Genomic DNA, 24855 nt, shown 5'->3' with positions numbered 1-24855 from the left:
GGAATCTTATAGGGTCATTTGCACTTTTGTACCTGTTTTGTGCTGGTCTTTAATGTTTACCCTTCAAATGGGCTGATCCTTAATTGTTAGCCTTCAAAATCATAAGTTACGCATTATAATATTTATAAGTTGTGTCAGTGTCCTTAAAGAATTTAAGTGATTTTAAAGGCCAAAAGTTAAAGACCAGACCATTTGATAGACAAAAATTAAAGACCAGTCCATTTGAGGGACAAACCGTGCAATTACTTCAATCTCATAAGTAGTTCATGGGCTAATGAGCATGATTGAGCCAAGTCTCGCGAAAACATTGAAGGAAATACTAAATTCTTGATGTGGGGTAAATATTAGGACTTACAATGTCTTATTTCTTTTTGGGAAAAGGGTTAAAAATACTCTCTTATTGAAAAAAGATCAAATATACACTCCGTTTGAGTTTGGGTGCAAAATTACTCTTAACGTTACACAATAGGATAAATAATACCCCTGACTAACGAAAAAGTGAAAAAACAGGATTTTAGAACACTTACAAGGTTGACTTTTCTTTGCTTCTCCCCTTCCCAGTTCTCTCTCCATGTCTTTCATTCTGCTTGCTATCCCTTTCTCTTTTCTTTATATCTTTCTTTCTCTTTTCTTGCTCCTTAATTCAAATCAATACAAGAGAAAACCTCCTAAATTTCATCTTTTTCACACAAAAATCTAACCCATTTTGCTTTATATGTGCAAACAAGTTCCATCCACCAGCACCTGTTGTATAAAAAAAAGTTGTTTTTTTCTCAAAGCAAATATATCAAGAACTTGCATGATTTTGCCATGGACGGGCTAAAATGCTATACTCAAATTATGCCATCTCATTGACAGAAGGAAATATATATCGAGCAAAGGATATGTACAAATCTTGAATACTCTTGTCAATAAGTGTAAATCAATTACTCATTAATTTGACCGCTACTGCACAAAATCAAGTTTGAATTTCAGTAGGTGCAAACTCAGTTTGACATATACACTGCACTAATTGTTCTAACGAGAAATTTTTTGCTCTTGGTATCACTCCTACACGCTAGTTTTCTCCGCTCATTATCCTACATGCAAGTTCATGTTGACTTTTAAGCAACTTTATATGCAGTACAAGAAGACATTAAAAGGTTGCAATTTATCTTGATGGCTATTTTTCCACCTGCTGAAAAATAATACTTGAAGGACATTAAAGCTAGACAACCAAAACCAAAATTTGCTCAGACTAGTTCGTTATGCAATATTGATAGGAAATAACTTGTATGCAAATTCATTTACTTGACAACCTAATATGTCATCAATCACACCGCACTTGTATACACATAATTAGTTAATGGCTGGTTTGTTTTAGGATACAACCGGTGGTCGTGGGTGCAAATTGAGTGTAGATAAAGCAAAGTGGGTTCAATTTTGTGGGAAGAAAGATGGATTTCTAATAGAATTTTTTTCTAGATTTGACTTGATTTGAATCAAGAGGTAAGGAATGAACAAAGAAGAAGAAGAGATAGGGAATCGGTGGGCAGCGGACAGAATGAGAGAGGAGGCATGGAGAGAGAACTGGAAAGGGGAGAAGAAAAGAAAAGTCAAACCTTTTAAGTGTTTCCTGTTTTTTCACTTTTCTGTTAGTCAGAGTATTATTGATCCTGTATAACGGTTAGGGTAATTTTGCATTCAAATTCAAAGGGAGAGTATATTTGATTTTTTTTTATTTTTTTTTTTTATAGTAGGAGGGTATTTTTGACCCTTTTTCCTTTCTTTTTTTACATACGAGAAAATACTAAGAGCCAGTTTGGATTGACTTATAAGTTGCTTATAAGTTGTTTTCAGTTTTTTTGAGTGTTTGACTGGTCAGTTTAAAGTCATTTTGTGTTTAAAATAAGCTCAAAAAAATAACTGGACTTATTTGACTTAGCTTATCTAAAGCAGCTTATAAGCTGAAAACAGCTTATAAGCCAAAAAATAAGTTAGACTACCCTAACTTATTTTTTTTTAGCTTATAAGCTGTTTGCAGTTTATATGCATAAGCCCATCCAAACAGGCTCTAAGTTCTTGATCGGAGGGGCCTCTGTCCTTCCATTCCTTGGATAAACAATGAAAATGGAGTACTTGATCGGATTGATCATATCTAGAGCACAAGAAGGTTCAAGTTTGTAGGTACGTTAGAATGTCTCAATTACACACATCGTCGTTGCACTTTTATTTAATACCTTTGTGATTCCAAACGTACTGCTCGTCTCACTGTAATTTGTTCTTGAATTCTCAATGAAACTTCTACCGCTTTATTCCTAAACGTAGAGAACCCATCGCTGCCACGGTTGTCCTACCGGTCCTGCTCCACAACTTACCAATACCATTAAGACTGTTTAGACAATTTTGTGGAAATTGAGAGGTTGTTGCCTTTTGGGGTAGGTGGGAGAAGGACCGTGGCAAGCACATGACACGATTAAAACATGCGAGCAGAAAAAGATGGCTAAAATCAAAAGATTCTTATGAAGCCACATTCACATAAAAGACAAAGCCTGCCACTTGTTGCCTGTTGGGACATATATATATATATATATATATATACTTGGGCAATTATACACAAAAAAAAAAAAAAAAAAAAAATTGTGAATACCTATAGCCGCATAAAATCCTAAGATTGATGTAGTAGTACTGTCATACATTTTGATATTTTACAATACAAAATAGTCGTAAATCAGAATAAAGAGAGCATCACGATATGTTATTGATTTCTATTTTACATATCTCAGCATTATTTAAATTCTGTTAAAATAAATTTAATACTCTATTCATCTGTTTTGCTCTTTATAATCGTGCAGGTCGAATTAACCCTATTAGGATGGACAATAGTATCATATTACACACTTTGGGAAGAGAGAAATTGCACAAGAAGAATCTCCCCAGTCAATTTGAACGCTACTAATTCAATTTTTTAGGCACTTTGTACGAAACCTCAATTCCATAAATTATAGTAATTTGTTTTAACAATCAATGGGTTTGCTTCTCTAGAAATGTTTGTGTAGGAGTAAAATGCCACTTTTTCTTGAAAAAATTAATTCCAATTATTGTTTTGAATCTATATGTTGATATATAAATATGTGATATATAATGAACGTAAATGTGAAAGACTATAAGTAGTGGTGTACAAAGAAAACCGACAAACCGCATCAAATTGATAATTCGAGTCAAATCGAGAAAAAAACCCCGACTAGTGGTTTTGTTTGACTAAATTTGGTATTGAAAAAAAAAATCAACCATAATTGGTTTGGTCTGGTTCTAACTAAAAAAAGTCGAACCGAACCAAACCAACATGACATTACATGTATATTATTTTTAAAGATATTTCATACATATTTTTTTTTATTTCTAATGTAATTTGTAAATATTTGTTAAAATTCTTCATATGTTTTGTCTTTTAACTTATTATTTCAAACTTGAACTTAGAATTTTGAATGGTTCAATAAGTTTTATAATCCACAGATGTTAGTAATGCAAAAAAAGCCCAAAACAAAATCAACTCAATACTAAAACAAAGAGTTCAATTCTAACGCTAGGAATGACAATAATGTTGGATATTTGTTAGCTTTGCATTGGTTTAGAGAGTGAAATACATAACTTGATTTTAGTTTTTCTTTTTGTCATGTAGTTAATACTTATTTGCCGCACTTATTTTAGCATGACTTAGTATTTTAGATTATGATCATTTTCATTATGGCTTATTAATTAACAATATTTTTTTTAATCAATTTCATTATCTTTTTTGTTGAATATTTTATTACAATACATCACTCATCTCACATTTTTTGTTATTTTCTTAAAAAACACTTTAATTATATAGTTGTATCTTACTAGGACTAAGGAAACATTTGAATTAAAAGTTATATATCTTGTATGAAGACTTTTCCTGAAAAAACCCCGAAAAACCCGATTTTTGTTGGTTTGGTTTATAGATTTGAAAACCCGACGCAATTGGTTTGATTTGGTATTTGAAAAACCCGAACCAACCCGATCCATATACACCCCTAACTATAAGAGCAGTATCTTTGCATACAATCTCGGTTTGAGATTCACTTCGACTAGCTTTTGCTTAGCGAGATGAAATAAAATGCATATAAGTCCTACGATATATTCTAGATTGTGAAATCGTTAAAATTTTAGGTAATGTTGGTATCAATATAACGGTAGTTAGTGGTAATTTTTATCTTTTAAAAATATAATTACTGTTAAAGACTTGACACTTTAGGCCTGTCAGTGAGACGTAAAGAGAAGTTTCATATTTAGAGAAATTGTTTACCCTAAAAAATGGTAACAATTAAATTTGTAAGTGGTTTATAAGATACATAGTTAGATTAATAGATTAGGTATAACAATAGTATGCAAATGATAATCGTATATTGATGAATGATAGTAAATAAAGCTTAAGTAACTGAATCTGTAAACTCTGAAAACTGGTCCGGTTTTGGAGATTGCCTCTTTAACCCGAGCCAAACACTAAGAAAATTCCTCTGCCTCTTTTTTAGATTACAAGTGTGATGAATAATGAAAATCTAACCCTAAAATAAAGGGGGTACACCCCTATTTATAGCTATAAATAGATGCGCCTTAGTATAATCTAAAAAAGGCCTTTTTAAGAAAACCCTAAAGTGGATAAGGCGACGTCCGTACGAGTAGTCTGACACCCATACTGTTGTCAGCGCACATGGCGAAACGATCAGGTGATGCGTGGCCCGGCCAATAACGGATACTCCGAGCCTATGTTTAATGTCTTCGCCTCAGATTCGGGTTTTCTGTGCTTATCAACATACCCTCGGTTTTGACACTCAGTTGGATGAACTCACAACCCCTCGACCCTCGTTCCCTTCGATGCCCAACGATCTTATTCTTCTTCGATCTCGTATCAGACGGCTGCAATATTTACTCCGGTTCTTACCGAATACAAATTGCTTCAGTTTTTACCGTATACGATAGTCCCCATACTTCTCGCATCGAAGTTTAATCGAAGTGACGGGAAGTGGAACGATTACTTCGGTGACTTCCTTAGTAAGCCTCTTCTTTGAAAACAGGCGGGAAATGAATCGTCCTTCCATGTCACGTCTCTCTGACTTGGAACACGTGTCTCCTTTTGGTTGGACGATTTCGGTAACCGTCTCAAAATTTCTCTATAAAAGGCGTTACAGTGATTTCACTTTTCACTTCTCTTTTTTCACTCTTCACCTCTTGATCATCTCACTTACCTTGTTCTAAAATTCTGTGTCTTCGAAAATTTGTTGAGAAAATTCATCCGAGGTCCCAAAATCTTCTCCAATTTATGGAAAATTCTCTTCGAGTCTTCACAAGTTCATCCTTTCCGTCTTCAAATCTTCACATCAACTTTCAAATTTTCATACTTTCCTCTTCGAATCATCAAATCTTCATATTTTCCTCTTTAAATCCTCGAAATGGCAACAAACACTGATTCTACCCAGGAAGATGCCCCTTCGGTTAGCTCTCCGAATACCGAGACTGTCGCCAGCACCGGAGGCAAATCACAAACCAGTTCTTTCGAAACCCAGGTCAAAGACATAATCCCCTTAAAATATAACTTCAACCACGAATTTGCAATTGAAATGGCTGTAAAGAAATCTGACTGGGGTTGCGACGTGAGGCATTACCTATCATCGATTAAGGAGGTGCACCTTCCCCGAGTCCGAACTGAGTGTGGTTGGGACAACCGCCCCATAGAGATCATTGCTCCCGGTGATGACGAAGCAAATCACCGATTTGAAGGAGGGGTTTTTATATACTTACACATACCTTTTCACTTTCAAGCTTAATCCTCCAATAGATCCAGTTATCCTTGAGATATGCCGGACATATAAAGTGTGCCTTGCTCAAATAGGCTCGAATGTTTGGAGGATCGTGGCCTGCCTCTGTCTTTTGGCTGATAATGCCAAAGTTAACTTCACCCAGCACCATTTGATCCGGCTATATTGCCTGAGGATCTTCCGTGATGGAGTTATTAAGCTCGCCAAACGGGGAAGGAACCTTATTCTTTCCCTATTCTTTCCTTCGTTGATGAGAATACAGATCGGGGCTGGTACGAGCGTTTTATCCCGGTTAGGATCGCAGACATTATACTGGAGGAATATATGCCTTTCCCCGAAAGGTGGAATGACAAACGTAAGTCTTATAGGACTTATATCTCTTTTAGGTGCCTTTTGAGCATTTTTTCTAACTATTTCCGATGTTTTAGCTGACGGATGGCTTCCGGAGGTGATCCCCGGATTTTTTAGGTGGATCGAAAGAATTATCAGCCAACATCCGCACCAAGAGCGGACATGGGAAAATCTACCGCAAACGGTGGGCTGCTCAAAATCATGGTATCTTTCTCTTCTCTTAGCTTCTTGCTATTTTCTTTCGTTCAACTTTCTTATGGTTTAATCCTTTGATATTCAGATTTAAGTAGAGGCTGTTCGACCCTACAGCCCACACCAGCAGACGAACCCACCACACCGGGTTTAGATTTTGATATTTCAGGATGAGCACGGCTCATTTCCGAGGTTGAAAAGAAGAAAAAACCCAAGTCTAGGAGTCAAAAAAGAAAGAAGAGCTCGAAGGATGCCGCTGGTTTATCTGAAGCTCGAGGCCTGAGGGATGACCCAGATGACGACATTTGGATCGCGAACATCAGATCGGATCCTTCTGTTGCTGCTGCTACTGGGGCTGAGACAACTTCGGTGAAGGTCTCGAAGGAGAGTGCCGCAGCTGATTTGCCAAGCTCAGCCATATGTGGGGAAGTTGAGACCTCTTTCCACCCGATAACCGAATATCTCCAAGCCCCGATTCCAATAAGGGCAGTTGAACTGATCGACGTTACGGGCGACACTTCACCCGAGGCGGCGCCTTTGGTAAAAAAGGCTAAAAGGGCTGAAATAACTTCACCTCCTCCTTCTGCTCTATCCTCGGAGCAGGTGAATTTTGATGACATGTTTGCCGATACTCCACCTGCAACGACGGAAGCCTCGGGACTTGGACATCTCCCTATTCCACGAGCAACGAGGAAGCCTACTCGATCTACTGAGTCAGGTTCGAGGTCTCGACTTGTAGATATTTTTCCGGCTCCAAGTGCAGAGCCAAGGAGGGCCAGGTCGACCATGGTCACTGTTCCTGAAGATGGTTGTTTTTTGTCTCGCCTTGTGAGGGTGGCCAGTTATCTACGACCTTTTGTGTCGGAGTCCGACAAAGAGAAAATGGACAGACTCTCGTGGCAGTGCCTTCTTAACGAGGGTAGGCATTCTGGAAACCGGGTGAATATTTTCTCTCCCTCCTTCTAACGAGTTTCAATTTATCTGAAGTAATTTCATTGTCTGCTGATCTCTAACTTTATTTCTTTTATTTTCGCAGGTTGTCGTGATCGTGAGTGAAGGTTTTCTTCTAGCTCAGCATGAGATAGATGACTTATGGGCTCAGTTGGATCCCCAGGGCCGAGTCACTGAGAAGTTCAAGCTTCGCCTCCAACAAAAGAAAGATCAGTTGAGCCATACCGTCAGTCCTCCAACCCTCCGAATAGAGCTTGAAGTAGCTAAGGAGGAGAACTTTCGATTAAAAAATTAGCTTGATGATTCAGTCCAGAAGAACAAAATCCTAGAAAAGGACAATAAGGAGCTCAGCCGGGGCAACTCCGAATACGCCACAAAGCTTGGTGAGTTAGAGCTCACTATCACCCAATTGAGGGAAGGACTTGATTGAGTCAAAGGCGAGGCTGCTAAGATGGAGGAGAAGTTCAGGCAGCTCGAAGTCGAAAGGGAAACTGAGAAGGAAACCTTAAACGTTGGCCAAGAAAAGGCCGAGACTCGATCCCTGGCCTATGAGGAACTTAAGAGTGAGATCGAGGCCGCCATTCGAGACAATGATAGACTTCAGGCCGAGCTGGCAACTTCTAACGAGGTTTGGATCACTCTGAGCGATATGAGGTCCGAGTTGGAGGAAAAATTAAAGAAGACTCAGGCCGACCTGAAGGAAGCCCATGAACAAATTGAGGTTACCGAGGCTCGATCCACCCTTCTAGTAGAATATGTAAAGTGGAAGTCTAGAAGATCTACGCTCGAGGCAGCTCAACGAGGCATTACGGATATCCCTGCTCGGATTGCCGAGGCAAAAACAATCGAGGATAAAGCCAAGAAAGCTCTTGAAGATAGGTCCGAGGAAGACCCAGAAGGGTCCGGCTCTGATGACTCGGGCTCTTCTTCGACAGATTAAATAGGCTCATACGACCTTTGCATTTTTTTATCTTTTTAATTTTCACAAGTGTAAGCTTCGGCCCTTCATGACATACGAAATTTGTATGGGCTTCTCTTTTGCCAGTATTTCTTTTGATCATTTTTTACACTTAGTCATGTGAGACTTCGAACAAATCTTTAAGTTTCATATTGGTATTGTTTCGTATCGATATTGTTTCGTTAAAAATGACTAAGGTTCGACCTTAAGCCCTTAACAATTTTTTTCTTAGAAAATTGAGCCAACTTAACTTTTGGGTTTTGGGTTTTGGGCTTTACTTTAACCGGTTCCTGTTCAACCGATAACTTATTGATGGCTTGTCTGTAGGAGCCTTTTTATGCTTTGTGAATTCAGACGTCTTCGAACCACTTCGGGCATTTAAGTCGAGGTCTTTAATTATTCGACCTTCTTTCGACTGTTTTAGTTCTTTGTAAGTTGGGCTCGGTTACTTATAACCTTAGTGCCTTCGTCTATTTTGTGACGGCAGTCCTCGAGGGTAGCTCATGGGCTATAATAAATAGTTACTCTCGGTAACATTCATAAAATGGCACATTTGAACGTACTTTTACCGAAGTATTTTTCTTCATATTTCAAATATTTGTCTCTCATAAAAAACTAAGGACTTCATCCGACCTCTTCTTCTTTTGTCGTAGCAATATTATCTAGGCACGATTCATTCGATTGTTTGGCCCTTACAATGAAACCTAATGCAGAAGGCTCGACCAATAAAAAATAAAAAGTGATTCGACTTTGACTTCTCTTCTTTGCTTCTTTAGGCTTTCTTCGATCTTGTTGTTCCTGGTGAGGGTATCATAGTCTCGTAGTGTTTGTGTGTGAAGCATGAGCGGAGAAACACTTATAGAAAGCAACATTGTTGAATCCCCAGTCTCAGTACTTTGCTGGTCTTCGCACCCCCGACACTTAGCCCGGTTTTTGAATTCTAAAGTAACACGTTGTACATTGTTGCTTCGGTAAAAAACCTTACCGAAAATCCCACTTCGGGGTAAAACCGAACTTATAAAAAGTGTGCAACACGTGTTTTCAAACCTAATTCTACTATCTTCGAATTTTACTCTGATTTAGAAAAAAAAAGGTGAGAACTATTGAAATTCACGAAGGGTTAGTAGCTCGTACCTTAGCAATAATATTTCTTCAAGTGTGCTACGTTTCAGTTGTTGTGCAGCTGTTGGCCGTCTTCGATTTCCAATTGATATGATCCTTTGTCGGTTATTCCGGTTATCTTATACGGTCCTTCCCAATTCTGGCCCAGTTTTCCATCATCGGGATTCTTAGTGTGCAGGGTAATTTTTTGAAGCACTAAGTACCCAACTTGGAAATGCCGAAGGCTCGTTCTTTGATTGTAATATCTTCCAATTCGTTGTCTTTGAGCTGCTAAAAGGACCAGTGCATTCTCGCGGAGTTCGTCCGCTAAGTCAAGCTTCATTGCCATATCCTCTTCTTTTGACTCGTTCATCGCATACCGGAACCTTAGGCTCGGTTCTCCGACTTCTACAGGAATTAAAGCCTCGGCACCATAAACTAGAGAAAATGGTGTTTCTCCAATATTTGACTTCAACGTCGTTCTGTAGGCCTATAGTACCTCCGGAAAAACTTCCTTCCACTTGTGTTTTGAGGACTCCAGTCGCTTTCCTAGATTTTGAATTATGGTCTTATTTGTCGACTCCACTTGTCCGTTTGCACTCGGGTGATACGAAGTTGACAAAATCTTCTTAATCTTCAACCCTTTGAGGAAGTCATTAGCCTTATTAGCAATGAATTGTCGACCGTTGTTGCAAGTTATCTCGGCAGGAATGCTAAACCGACAAACGATATAGTCACAAATGAAGTTAATGACCTCTTTCTCTCTGACTTTCTCGAAGGCCTGCGCTTCAACCCATTTGGAAAAATAGTCAATCATAAACAAAATGAACCGAGCCTAACTCAGAGCCCATGGCAAAGAGCCGACAATGTCCATCCCCCATTTCCTAAATGGCCAAGGGGACAGGATCAGATGGAGCAACTCCGCCGGCTGGTGTATCATCAGTGCGTGCCTTTGGTATCCATCACATTTTCGGACAAAATGTTTTGCGTCCTCCTCAATTCGATTACAGTAATATCCTGCTCTGATTATCTTTCGGACCAAAGCTTCGACTCCCAAATGATTACTGCAGGTTCCTTCGTGGATCTCCTGCATCACATAATTTGTTTCTCCGGGCCCCAAGAATTTAGCCAAAGCTCCCTAAAAAGATCAGCGATATAACTGGTCATCGACCAAGCAGAATCTCATAACTTTAGTTCGAAGGGACCTCGATTCCTTAGGGTCTGTTGGGAGCGTCCCTTCTCGCAAGTAGTCTATGTATTTGTTGCGCCAATCCCATGTTAAGCTCATTGTATTGATCTCGGCGTGGCCATTTTCTATTGCCGAGTTCATCAACCGAACGACCGTGCCAAAATTAAACTCCTCCGCTCTGACCGATGAACTGAAGTTGGACAATGCATCTGCTTTTTTGTTTTGCTCCCTCGGTACATGCTGCATAGTCCATTCTTCGAACCGGTGTAGGACTATTTGAATTTTCTCTAGGTTTCTTTGCATTCGTTCGTCTTTGACTACAAAAACACCGTTGACTTGGTTCACAACTAGGAGGGAGTCACACTTTGCTTAAATGACTTTAGCCCCTAAACTTCGAGCCAACTCAAAACTTGAAATCATAGCCTCATACTCGGCTTCATTGTTAGTCAATTTTAAAGTTCTGTTTTATTGTCGAATAATATCACATGCGGGGGCCTTAATAACAATCCCCAATCCGTACCCTTTCACGTTTGATGCTCTGTATGTGTATAGGGTCCAGATTCTTGCGGCTTTCCCCGAGGTTGGCAAAAGTCGGCCAAGATTTGGGATTTTATAGTCGTTCTAGGTTTATACTCGATGTCATAACTGCTTATATGAACAACCCATTTCATTAACCTTCCTGAAAACTCCGATTTATGCGTGATATTTATTAATGGGTAAGTAGTCACTGCACATATGGGGTGGCATTGAAAATAAGGTTTCAGTTTCCTAGAAGCATTTACCAAGGCTAATGCTAATTTTTCGAGGTGATGATAACGAGTCTCTGCATCCTTTAATGTTATGCTTCTATAATAGATAGGGAATTGCGTACCTTCTTCTTCTAGAACCAAGACGCCACTTACCGCAACCTCGGATACTACCAGATATAAGAACATTTGTTCATTTGCCTTGGTGTGTGCAACAAAGGGGGACTTGACAGGTACCGTTTCAAATATTCCAAAGCTCTTTGACATTCCGGTGTCCATACAAAGTCATTCTTCTTCCTTAGCAACGAAAAGAAACAGTGACTTTTATCCAAAGACCTTGAAATGAACCGGCTCAGAGCCGTTATTCTTCCGGTTAACCTTTACACTGCCTTCCCGTTGTTAATCACCTCGATGTCTTCAATGGCCTTAATTTTGTCCGGGTTAATTTCAATCCCTTGGTTCGACACCATGAAACCCAAGAACTTCCCTGATCTAACGCCGAAGGCACACTTCTCCGGGTTCAGCTTCATGTTGTATTTGCGAAGTATATCGAAGGTTTCCTGTAAATGCTTTAAATGGTCCTCTGTTTCCAGGGACTTAACTAGCATGTCATCAATATAAACCTCAATTGTTTTACCTATTTATTCTTCAAGCATTCGGTTAACTAGGCGTTCGTAAGTTGCACCGGCGTTTTTAAACCCGAATGACGTTACATTATAGCAATAAGTCCCATATCAGGTTATACAAGAAGTCTCCTGATCCTTCGGATCTATCCGAATTTGATTGTACCCGGAGTACGCATCGAGAAAACTTAACATCTTATGCCCGACCGTCGCATCTATCATTCGTTCAATGTGAGGCATAGGGAATGAATCCTTCGGGTAGGCTTTGTTCAGATCCTTATAATCAATACACATTCTAAATTTATTACCTTTCTTCGGCACGACAACGACATTAGCTAACCAGTCCGGGTATTTAACCTCCCGGATGGAACCTATTTTTAAAAGCTTTGTTACCTCTTCTTTGATGAAGGCATGCTTTACTTCGGCCATCGGTCTTCTTATCTGTTTCACCGGGGAATATTTTTTATCGAGGCTTAACTTATGCGTCATTAATTCCGGTGGCACACATGTCATGTCTAAATAGCACCATGCAAAATAATCGGCGTTAGCTTGAAGAAATTTAATTAACTAACGCCTGAGCTCCGAGGTTAACCCCGTGCCCAGGTATACCTTTCTGTCCGGCGAGTGCACAAACAAGATAATCTGTTCCAGCTCCTCTATGGTAGACTTGGTTGCGTCCGAATTATCCGATAGCACGAACGATCTGGCACACCGAAGCCATCTTCTTCGAAGCTCAGGTTCTTCTCTTTCTTTTCTTCATCCAAGCTGACCGCGCCTCCATTTTTTAATTGCTATTTAGCATCTTTGCCTTTGGTTGATTCAACAACTTTTTGGGCCGGTTCCTTCTGAATGAGGGGTGTTTATTCGACCGCGAACATCTCTCTTACCGCGGGTTGTTCACCACGGACTTTTTTTAAGCCTTTCGATGTCGGGAATTTTAACATTTGATGCAATATCGAGGGTACTGCCCTTCTGCTATGCATCCATGGTCTGCCAAGCAACATATTATACTTCATCTCACCCTCGATGACATAGAACACCGTTTGCTGAATAGTCTCGGCTATGTTGACCCACAAAGAGATTTCTCTCTTAGTAGTTTCGCTTGCCATATTGAATCCGTTGAGAACCCGAGCTAACGACACAATTTGGTCCAACAACCCCTATTGTTCTACCACTCTCCATCGGATAATATTGGCTGAACTACTTGGGTCAATCAAAATACTTTCAAGACTAGATTTAAAAATAAGGATAGAAATTACCAACACATCATTGTGTGGTTGAATGATGCCTTCCGTATCCTCATCGTCGAAGGACATAGATCCTTTAGGCACACAATCCCTGGTCCGCTTCTCTCGAACAATTGAAACCTTTGTCCTTTTCATCATCGGTCCTCGTGGCATATCCGTTCCTTCGATTATCATATTGATCACGTGTTGTGGCTCCATGGGCTCGACCTGTTTATGATTTTCCCTGCCTTTGTAGTATCCTTTGGCTCGGTCACTCAAGAATTTGCGAAGGTGACCATTGTTTAACAACCGAACCACCTCCTCTCTCAATTGGCAACAATCCTTGGCCTGATGGCCATGAGTTCCATGATACTCACACATCACGCTCGGATCTGTTTGAGCTGGATCAGATCTTAATGGTTTCAGCCACCTGACATCCTAGGTATAGCCAATGGCCGAGACAAGATCTGTGGTGTTAATTGGTATTTTTTATGACATTTATAAGGTATTTATTTGATTTAATCAAAGAAAAAAAAGCATTTTGTTTTAAAATAATAATAATTATTTAATTGATAAATTGTCAAAAAATCAAAATTAGCAGGTACATTATTCCCTTTAATCCATGGAGTTTGAGTAATTTAAATAATTGACAATTTCACCCTTTAATATTTAATTTTGCATAATTGTGTGATTTGTCAAAATTTATTTATAATTATCTATAAATGTTTTAATTAGTCAATTAAGTGGTCCTTATTGCAAATTGATGTTTAAATTATTTAATTATTTTTATTATGGCCACCATTAATTTGACCAATTCATGGTTCAAGGAAATTGGGGTCATTCTTGTAAAATTAGCCTCTTAGTGGCCTTGATTGAAATAACCAAATTCATTGGCTTAAATTAATCAAGGTTAATGCAATTTAATTTTTTAACCTGCTAATTAGGCCAAATATGGTCATAATTGAAATAACCAGCTAAAATAAAACCAATTAAGGCCAAATTTGGCCATAATTGAAGTAATTAGTTGGATCATAATCCATTAGGGCCATGTTCACAATTTTAGGCCCATTAACACAATTGGCCAATTTTTTTTAATCTATCTTAGTAAGATAATTATGTCTTAAATTTTATCTATAATTAAAATATCATCAATTTTAATCTTTATTTAATTATCTTTTGTATATATATCGGGTATACATATGTATACACGAGGTATACATATACATGTATACACTTAGTATACATATATGTGTACACAAAAAGAAAGGGCCACCTTAATTCCTTAAGGTCTGGACCGAGTCTGGCCCAAACCAAGCTGAGACCCGGCCCAAACCATTTAATAACGATAAAGGGGTATACCCCCCTCCTTTTATTTCAATTCTTTTTTCAGAAAAAGCCCTACCCCCACCCCGTTTCTCTCTCTATCCTTTTCTGTGTAACCCTAATCGTCGCCTCATGTTTTCCCTCTTCTCTCTCCGTAAAAAATGGAAAAATTACAGAGTATAGCATATGTACACAACTTTTACATGTCTATTGTTAATGTTTCACTTGGTTTCGCGAAAATATGATCCAAGCATGGTAATGAATCGTCTTTTTTACTTTATTGTTCGGTGATTTACCTGTTTTATTGTTGTACCTTGCTTGATTTCCATTGGTTGGGGTTGAAAGGTCTAGATTGAACCAAATGAGGTTCAGATTTGGCCGTTCATGTGTTTAGGGAGTCATTTGAGACGTAGATTGGATTTGAAAGTTCATTTTTAGGGAAATTTGTTTGTCCCACATTGGTTTTTTTGGAGAGTTGAACAATTTTTGGCCCTCACATTAGAGGGGGTCTTTTTGGGGGAAAAAGTCTGAGTTTTGAAAGTTAGGAGTTTGAAAAGAGTTTGAGAGGTTAGAATATTGGAGAAATTAAAAAGGAAGGCTGAAAACTTTGGATTTCAATCTTCTTTAGTAATTTTTTTTTAAGACTTCACTAGTTTGAGGTTTCCTGAGTTTAAAAATTTATTTTCCTTTTGTTTTTTGAGTCTGTGTGGCCGAGTGTGGTCTTAGAAGCACAAAGGGCTTTTAAATTCATTTTTGACCAAGGTTGCACTATTAAAAGGTGATATTCTATCCTTTATTTATTTTGTTACTGCTTAGTAGTTAGTTTATATGATAGTGGCTTGTTAATGTTAGTTGGTTGCTGTATTGCCTTTTGGTTCAACTAAATGAATGTGCTGCTTGGGTGATGTTAAAGTTCATTAACTTGTTTAAATGTGGAGTGTTGACACCCGATTTTGACCCTTCTTCTTTAATTTATTTCTTTGAGCTTCTAAATTATTAATTAATAAATGATATTATGATTTTTAGAAATTATTCGTCATTATTACTATTATTTATTAGTAGTATGTTATCACTATTATTATTATAATTAACTACTCACTATTTTATAACATAAAAGAATTATTTTGATCCATTTAGAAACTCAAAGAAAGACTTAAAGAGGGAGTGGGCCGTCCAAACTTCAGCCACTTGAAATCCAATTTACAGCCCACTAAATTTCTTCCTAGCCCGTTAAGACAACCTAATCAGATGGATATCCCTTCCAAACAGCTTTTTTTTTACCACATCCATTATCAGAAAAATTCCAAAGAATTTCAAGACAAAAACAGAAGGGGTTTCACCATTTCGGGCATGACCTTCTCATGCTAAGAATGCTCCTTTTGATTCAAGCCTAAATTATGATTGGCGAGTTTAAAACTCGATTTTCTTTATAATTTTTCTTTCGCCATTTTAGTACAAGAGCCTTATTTGATTTTGTCTTCTTCCATCTTTTTCTGATCTTGTTACTGGCGGATCCTTACAAAGATCTCAAACGTTCAGATTTTGAACTGATTTTTGACCTAGGTAATTCAAATCCCGCCCAAAAATTTTGAATCCTAGAAAACCCTAATTTGTATCTATAAATACTAGCATTTGGAGTCCATTTAAAAAAAAAAGTTGGGTAACAGTCGCACAACCCCCCTTTTACCAGAGGTTCTGGCCGCCACTCTTGCCTTTAAAAGTTCTCGTTTCCTTCTTTTCCTTACCTCCTAAAAGTCGACTGCTTGCTGCATTTTTTTTATATATCTAAAACAACTGTTTACTGTCCTTTGTTTGCTGGAAATGGCTGATCATTTTTTTTAAAAGTGCAATACTAAACTGTCCAACTTACTGTCCTGTCTCTTCCTTTCTACATTTTTATTTGCTTTCTTTTAGTAGCGCTTAAAATAGTGTTAGTGGTCTAGTTAATTATCAACGACAATGTGTTAATTTTGAGTTATTATGCTACAATAATTTCTATGTTTGCTCGTTTGAGATGTCTCCTTGCTTCAGTTGGATTTAGTGCACAAATAGTTGGTTTTCTCGTCATGCTTAAAGCTTGTCCAGTTTGTTGTTCCCAAATTTGTTAAGTTGAACATGATGCTCAAGTAGTTTAAGATGCTTAGCCAATTGATCTGCTTTAGGAGATTAGTAGATATTTTTCTCGCTATTTCCTTTCCAAATAAGAACATTACCTTTCTAAAAGTTTATATCCAAACTCTGCTTTCTTAAGACATTATTGAGTTAAAAACCAAACTTCTGATGAGATTATAGTAAAATGAAGTCTCAGGTGTGACCATTCTGTTCTTGACCCAAATGATTCGTTACTCTTTCTTTTAAGAATGGAGTATGCCATGTAGTGAAATATTTTAGAGAAGCATAACCTTTAAGCTTCACTCTTTTGTCTCTTTATTCTTAAGTCTTCAAGTAACAGTTTGATGTGCTTTGTTTTAGCTCAAATAGGTTGAAAGTTTAACCGATAAATACCTTTTTGTTTGAGTAATGTATAGGCAGGAATGATTTTTGCTTTCAGAATGAATATATCTAGTCTTGTTTTGATAATACCAACTAGGCTTGGGTTAATTTAAACAAGAATGTGCAGTAGGTGTTCCTTAGTTCATTTTGCTGTAGTTGTTTTATGAAAGCTCATCATCTTGGTATAATCACTGATTGCCCGCTATTTTTCATGTGTTCAAATGATATAATAGAACCATTTAGATGACCTAGTTAGTCTCAGTTTGGTCAGTCCAATTTCAAATCTTCTTCCTTATCTCGGTCTTGGCTTTATCATTTCTTTGCTGATTGAGTTCTAATTGGCATGTAGTTTAAATTAGTTGTTTTCTTCTCCTCTTTGCTATTTTTTTATTTTAGAATCAGTAATACTTTTGACTAAGTTATTCCCCTTTAATACATTTGATAAAGTTGAAGTAATCCATTCCTAAAGTTCGTGACCACAATCTCAGTTTATTTGTGCTTGTCTAGTATAGTGTTTCAGAATGTTTATTGTTTCGTTAGCTGGTGTATGGCTAAATATTGCTCATGCTTTACTAAAAATTGAGATAGGCATTATACATAATCTATGATAATTTTTTCTTTCTGGTTTCTGATTGAGTAAGAGCGACTAGCCATTGACAATTTGGGGATTCAGATGAGAATCAATAGCATTTTCGTTAACATGGAAATGTATCGAGTTGGAGATGTGCACAGATAAAACAAAATCATGCTTAAATGTTGGATTTCTTTTATCAGTTCGATAGTAAATTATTAGGCTGTGATGGAGTTTTTTTGGCTAATCTATGATAGAGTCTTAATAGTCCATTTCCTTGATTATTTTCCAGTAGACCCTGACAATGTTAACATCTCCTTCCCCTTTAGCACATTGAGACTCATTATTTCTTTTCGTTAAAAAATGCTATGCGTAGTTTCGACTTCCAGAATACTTGTTTTGCCTTTCCAGTGGTTTGTCGTCTAGTTTTGGTTGATTTGCATGTATGAATACTAATTTTTTTTAGTAATGCTTTATTTTGTTTAGCCAATTTCATACGAGTACTTCGTAAATTTGGTTCAATATATTGTAGTTAAGTGATTTTACTGTATTGTATTTACGTTTGTTTTCTATTATAAAATCCTGTCTATTATAAAATCGTTTTACTATTCTAATTCTCTCTTTTCCGGTTTTTTTTTTTTTTTTGCATGACATCCGGAGTTGCGAGGAGTCTCAAACGAGACTCGATGTCTCTACTAGATCAAGGAAACTGGCATTTCGTCCATCAAGCATATCTCTCATTAGTCATTGCCCTCGTTCTCTCCTATCCGAATATTGAAATGAGAGCGAGAGGGTTATTTCTATTTTTAGCTTTCTTTCTCTTTGACTTCTTTCTGCTGTTTTGGTAACTTGTTGATTTTTTTGCTTTGATTATCTTGATAGAGGAATAGGACCAGTGCAAGTATTAATTTAGAAAGGGTAGTCGATTTAAAAGGGAAACCGATAGGATAGGTGTACATTTGACCCTTTTTCCGTATTTACCATGTTTTTCAACATTCTGAAAATTTAGGTTTGTATTTGTAGACTTTCTACTTCACGGGTAGCATTGCATAAAAGAAGAAGACGTGATTTATTCCTAAGTTTATTGCAAACTGATTTTCTTAGAATCTGATTCACTTCCTTTTAGTTAATAAAAGTTGATTTATTTTTAAGGAGAAAGATTTAGTAAATTGGTTCAAGTCATAAGGTGTTTAAGCAAATTCATCTTATGTTACAATATCAAATTTTTATGAATTACACAAACGTTAAGACCCTTCCCAATCAAATAACTCGTTACTTTCTAAATAATGCAACATGCCTCTTGACAAGCTAGTGTGGTGAGATATTTAGTTAAATATTTGATGATTTTCTTCAACTAGAAATAAATGCCTTCATGCTCTTTTGATACATTAAAAATCCAAGTTTTAAAAAAAAAAATGACTTCTTTTTCTAATTTGCAATGGCTTTACATCCACTTCGTTTGAGAGTTTATAATTAAAATAAGCAAATTTTATGCATTATTGTATTTAAAAGCTAATCCGCACTTAGTTATAATAGATATTTTATTTTCTTTAAATTGTTTTAGTAATACATTTTTTTAACCCCTTTTCTTTGATTAAACCTAAGTTTGAGCGGTTAATCGTATTTAAACGGATCTTAAAGGATGCATTACCCCTTCCCTTTAGGATAACTAAAAACCCTTATCTAGAATCATTAAGTTAAGCAGACGATTAACGGAGATTTAGTTTAGTTTTGCCTTAGTTAATACTTAGGTGTCCTAATTCACCATTAAAATAATTAGGTGACGACTCCTTAAGTTTAAAATATAGGAATCACCAATATGTTGTACTTCGCTTTGACCCGGTTAAAATGGGCCAAGCTGTTATACCCCCATTTTAATCGGGTCAAAGCGGAGTACAACATATTGGTGTTTCCCAATTTTTTATTTTAAGGAGTCGCCACCTAATTATTTTTTACGGTGAATTAGGACACCTATTTTACTAAGAAACGCTAAAAAAGTTAACTCCGATTAATAGTCTACTTAGCTTAATGATTCTAGTTAAGGGTTCTTGATTATCGTAAAGGGAAGGGGTTAAGCACCCTTTAAGATTCGTTAACTACGATTAACCGGCCAAACTTAAGTTAATTAGTAAAAAAATGGAAAGGTTGATTTTAGACTACCTTTGCACTAAAATTAAACTCATGACTAAGTGCCAATTGACTTAAACTACTTAAATTTATTAAGTGACTAAGAGCCCGTTTGGATTGGCTTACAGCTTAAAGCTGTTTGCAGCTTATAAGCTGAAAAAAATAAGTTGGGGTAGTCCAACTTATTTTTTTTGGCTTATAAGCTGTTTTCAGCTTATAAGCTGCTTTAGATAAACTAAGTCAAATGGGTTCAATTATTTTTTTGAGGTTATTTTAAGCATAAAATGACTTTAAGCTGGCCAGTCAAACACTCAAAAAAGCTGAAAACAACTTATAAGCCAACTTATAAGCCAATCCAAACGGGCTCTAAGTAAGATAAGGAAGGCAATAAAACAAGTTGGCTCACTACTGTTGTGTGAAAAGTAGCTTTTTAAAAAAAATACAACTATTCTCCTTTATTAAAAAATTGGGCCTTGTTTGGAAAGTAAGGATTTAAATTAAAATAGGGAAAGATTCATCTATAACTACTACTGGAAATGGTCATTTAATGTTTCTTAGAGAATTAGATAGAGCACTTAAACCAAAGGTTTATAAAGTGACGTTAGGACAACTTGAACTAGGTGAATAATTTTGGAAATCTGACTTAATTCTTTAGCATACTCAATTGATTTAATTAAAGATTAAAAGTTAGCCATATGCTGATCTTAAACCCATTATACCAGGTACCAAGCAATTCAAATAAGCATCAAAAGCAATCATTCAAAACACACACACAAATAAAATAGTAACAAACAGAGCAGAGAGCCAAAAGAGAAAACGAAAATTGGCATAGGCGGGCTTCAAGCGAATTCGATTGTTTTCTTGTTGTGGGTTGAGGTTAAAGAATATGAAATGTGTTGACTCCATGCACGGTATAGTAATAGCGCCGGTTTCATTTTGAAACTCCGTTTTGGAGAGAGTCCCGATTTATGACTCTATTTGCTCCCAAAGTGTACATGCAAAAAAAAAAAAAAGATAAAGATTAGCATAAAAAATTTTAATAAGAAAGAGTCAAACAAGATGTTCAATTTAGTACTGATAAACTTTCAAATAACAATCTACTACACTGATTAATTTATCTATCTATTAACCCATGCTCTGCCCATTATTGTTAGAAATTCATCTGCATAATTCTTAGTCTTCTATATTTCACAAAGAAAGAAATACAATATGATTATAGTAACATGACAAAGGAAACATTTCGAGTCAGCACAATAAGGAAATGCATCCTTAGATATTAGATTGATTTCATTACTACAATAAGGAAAAAAAAAATGTAATTCAATGTATTAAGTGTGATTCCAGTGCCTATTATAAGTAAAAACAAGGGAATGAAAACAAGGTTAAACATCAAAACAAGAGAATGAACCTCCTCAACTTCATCAAATAGCTTAAAAGGAATGACTTAGTTAAAACATTCCTATTCTAGGATTGGTTTAAAGACAGCCAGACCAAGAAATGCTTACACGCACCACAAAACAACTTGTTCTAAATATCTCGCTAGGCTCACTTATCTAAATAGCATGTTTCATATCAAGTCACCTCAACATCTCTAAGAGCATACTTAGATTATAATGTAAATGGAGAAAAGGCTAATTATGTCTCAAAGAATGCTTGCATACAAGCAACATAAAAAAGAACCAACACATAGAAACTGATATATCCAAAAATCATTTTTTCAAAGTCATGTTCTGGAACTATGCTAGGTCTGGAATTTTGTTTTCAATTTCACATCAAATTTAACTCAAATTGTCCATAATGGGGAAAAACTAATAAGCACTTAAGGTATAGGTTAGATTGATATTCTATCCTTAGCATACTTTCCAGTTAGGCTAAAACAAGTTTCATATTAGTGGACAAAAAAAGGAAACGAACCACTATGGTGTTGAAATTAAAACCCTTAAGGTAGATTTGATACCTCAGCACTAACAAAACAACTGAAGCTCAAACTTTAGTTATGTATACATGATAATCCAATGCTGATTTTAAATCATACAAGCTTAGATTTCAAGAACTGTTATAAAGAAAAATCTCTTAATCTCATACTGGTTTTTAAAGAAAGTGGAATTGTGAAGAGAAAAGGCAGAAAAAATTCTTGATTTCTTGCAGAAAATATTCATGCTAAGATACACACAACATGCAGGTTTGACAAATCTTTAGGACAAAAATTTGTGTTAAAAAAAAAAAGAGGAATACTCCCAAGAAAAAATGACTGAACTGGTCACTCAAACTATTTAGACAGAAACACCTTAAACTTGAATCATATTGACCATTTCACACTTCACAGGTTTTGAAAGAAAGAGATTAATCAGTTCATAAGACTAGCTGACCATCTAAAATACATACACTTGCCTGAAGCAGATGGTTCACGACTGATCTTTATTAATTAAAATCTAAGGAAACTATGCTAAGTTAAACCAACAACTTTCCCAATCAGTGCACGAGACTTTTATTTTTAGCTAACAGGACCAACATTATATGATTACAAACTAACCTACATCCATATTAGACGAATAAGCCATAAACATGATAATCACTCATTAACCAACACTAATCACCCGTTAAACACAATAATCACAGAATAGTCAAAAAAAATTAAAGACTGAAATTAGAAGGAAAGAGATTGAGGATTACTGACCTTTTTCGGGTGCAGCGAACAGGGGTGCGGGGTATTAAATCTACTCTCGAACACTATCAACTCCGAGCTTGAATACGCTCAGATTCGAAGCGATGGTAGAGGCGAAAGAGTGATTAGTATAACTTAGGATTTCGAGTAAAAAAACTAAAGGGTATTGGAACTGAGGAAGATTAATATTTTTGGAGGAATAGAGGCGGCCAAAAGAAAGCCCCCTTTTGGTTCCAAAACTCGTCTTTTTTATAGGTCCAGATTAGGGTTCCTAGAGTGATATCCGACCTCTTCACAAAGTGAAATTCGTTCAATTTAATTTCAAATCCGCATATTTTTGAAAAGATTCGAATCTTTTCGTTGGCAAAGGAGGGAAACCTCAAAATAAATTTGAAAATCAGAGATTACCGTTCAGGCTTAAGGCAAACAAATAAAAACCAGAAAAGCTTTGCCAAAAATGGAGGAACAAATGTTGATGATGTAGAAAACTTGCTGTATTTTTATCCGAAAATGGTTTGCGTGTGCATAGAGGTCGAAAGGGGACAACGACGTTGATAAATTGTAGACTTAGGGTTCGTCTGGTTGCGAAACCAGCCAAAATTTGCACCGAAATGGAATGGACGACCTCTGTCTATGGCTAAAGAAAGGTCAGACCTAACCAAAAATGGAGGAGGGGAGAAAGGAAGGGACGGCTGAATTAACGATTAGGTTTGGGAGGTTGAATGTGTATCATTTTTCGTTGGGCCGGGTCATTGAAATGGGTAGTGGGCTGGTGACAATGGGCTGCTCTGAAAAACATTCATGGGTTGATGGCCGTTTGGGGGTTGTTGTCTTGGGCTTTTAAATGGTCCAGTCAATGATCAGTTTTTTTTTTAATTGGGTTACATGAAATCTTCTATCTCGGATTTAAGATGCGTTCTTCCTTATATTTATTTGAGCTCCTGAATTAAGATGAAAGGCACTCTGTGTGCTAACTCTATGATATCGTAATTGTTGTGCGATGATATTTATAAAGTTTTAAAAGTAAGTGAATGCTATTGTATAATTGTATAAAAGGAGTGCGATGTGTAAGATGTTAAAAGCGATCATGACGATTGCAAGAGTAGTAGTAGTAGTAATATCAAGACTGCCGCTAGGTGAAGATACACTTGACAAATATATTTTCTGGTGGTGTGGAGAAATCATCTTCCAGGTGATGACTGATTGCTGGATATTTTAAGCCTTTGTTCATTCACGATTGCATATCTGAACATACTCATAAATGCCATCAGCCATGAGAAGACTGATTTGTAACAATCAAAATTAATAATAATAATAATAATAATAATAATAATGATAATAATCATAATGATCATAATAATAATGGTAATAATAATAATGATAATAATAATAATAATAACGATAATGATAATAATAATAATAATAATGATAATAATAATAATAATGATAATGATAATAGTAATAGTAATAACGGTAATAAAAACGATAATGGCTAATGGCTATATTAGAATAATGAAAACGATGATATTAATAAAGCTAATAATTGTAGTAAAGTATAATAACTATTTCTTAAGTTATCAAAAATATTAGAAGCGCATATAAATATTTTGGAAGAAAGGCGGGACAAAATTGGGTGTCAACATGGAGGTTACTCGCTTTATTTTTCAAAGCATATGTTTGACATTAATAAATAGCTGTTGAGTGTATGAGTTTCAAATAATGTATCGTTTGTTTCTATAGATATAGTTGAAACAGATTTCATGTACACTATTGGATGTTGAGGTTTCCTATTTAGGCTGTTCAACACTTAAATATGATAAGATTGTGATTATATGAATCTTGATAGTAATTTAGTGGACTTTCTAAATCAACACTGATCCTATTTGAATGCAGTAGAAGCTAAAGTTCTGTGATGATCTATTTTAATCATTTGAGGCATTTGCTTTTTCTTGGATAAGACTATGCTAAACTTGATTTCTTCAATCTATTTTCATAGGTATGCATGCTTTGTCTATATTAATTATATAGTATGAATTATAATTAGGATAAACCAATAAGGGGTCATGATTAAACTGAAATAAAGCTTAAGGAACCTAGGCATGTTTATAGGAGTCTTCGATGTGTGTTTAAGGAATTTAGAGTTAGGGGTATGCTTGCATTTGTGTGGGTCTGAATCTTCCCAAGGCTGTTTGAGCATGTCTGAATTAGTCAAATAATTTGGAATAGTTGTATGCTATATACTAAAGGTAGTTTAAAAAACAGCACCCTAGAATGTGATATAGATGTCTAAAAAATGAAGGTTTGGGATTCAAGTTCATTCATGAGATAACAGGTTCTTAAATGGTTCATTAGGAGCTAATGAAGGTCCATAAAATTGTAGAAATCATTTCAAATGAAGTAGAATACCTAGATGCCGCTAGCAGGATTGTGTGTCATGTTTGGTTTCATTTGAATAAAGCTCAGTCTTGGCATTTATGTTATCAGACCTTTTTTTATATCTAATTTATGCTTGAATTTTCA

The 24855-nt window shown here is 36.3% G+C and overlaps 1 long non-coding RNA gene across 1 annotated transcript; it reads right to left on the bottom strand.

Annotated features, from left to right (window-relative positions):
• Positions 1 to 20317: 20317 nt before the first annotated feature.
• Positions 20318 to 23028, bottom strand: LOC132645401 (uncharacterized). The gene is made up of 2 exons (XR_009584099.1): positions 22348 to 23028; positions 20318 to 20644 (listed from the first exon to the last, which is right to left on the bottom strand). It is a non-coding gene; the product is annotated as an uncharacterized LOC132645401 (long non-coding RNA).
• Positions 23029 to 24855: the final 1827 nt, after the last annotated feature.

This window comes from Lycium barbarum, chromosome 6, assembly GCF_019175385.1.
Source record: "Lycium barbarum isolate Lr01 chromosome 6, ASM1917538v2, whole genome shotgun sequence".
NCBI lineage: Eukaryota > Viridiplantae > Streptophyta > Magnoliopsida > Solanales > Solanaceae > Lycium > Lycium barbarum.
This window is presented reverse-complemented; position numbering and strand designations above follow the sequence as displayed.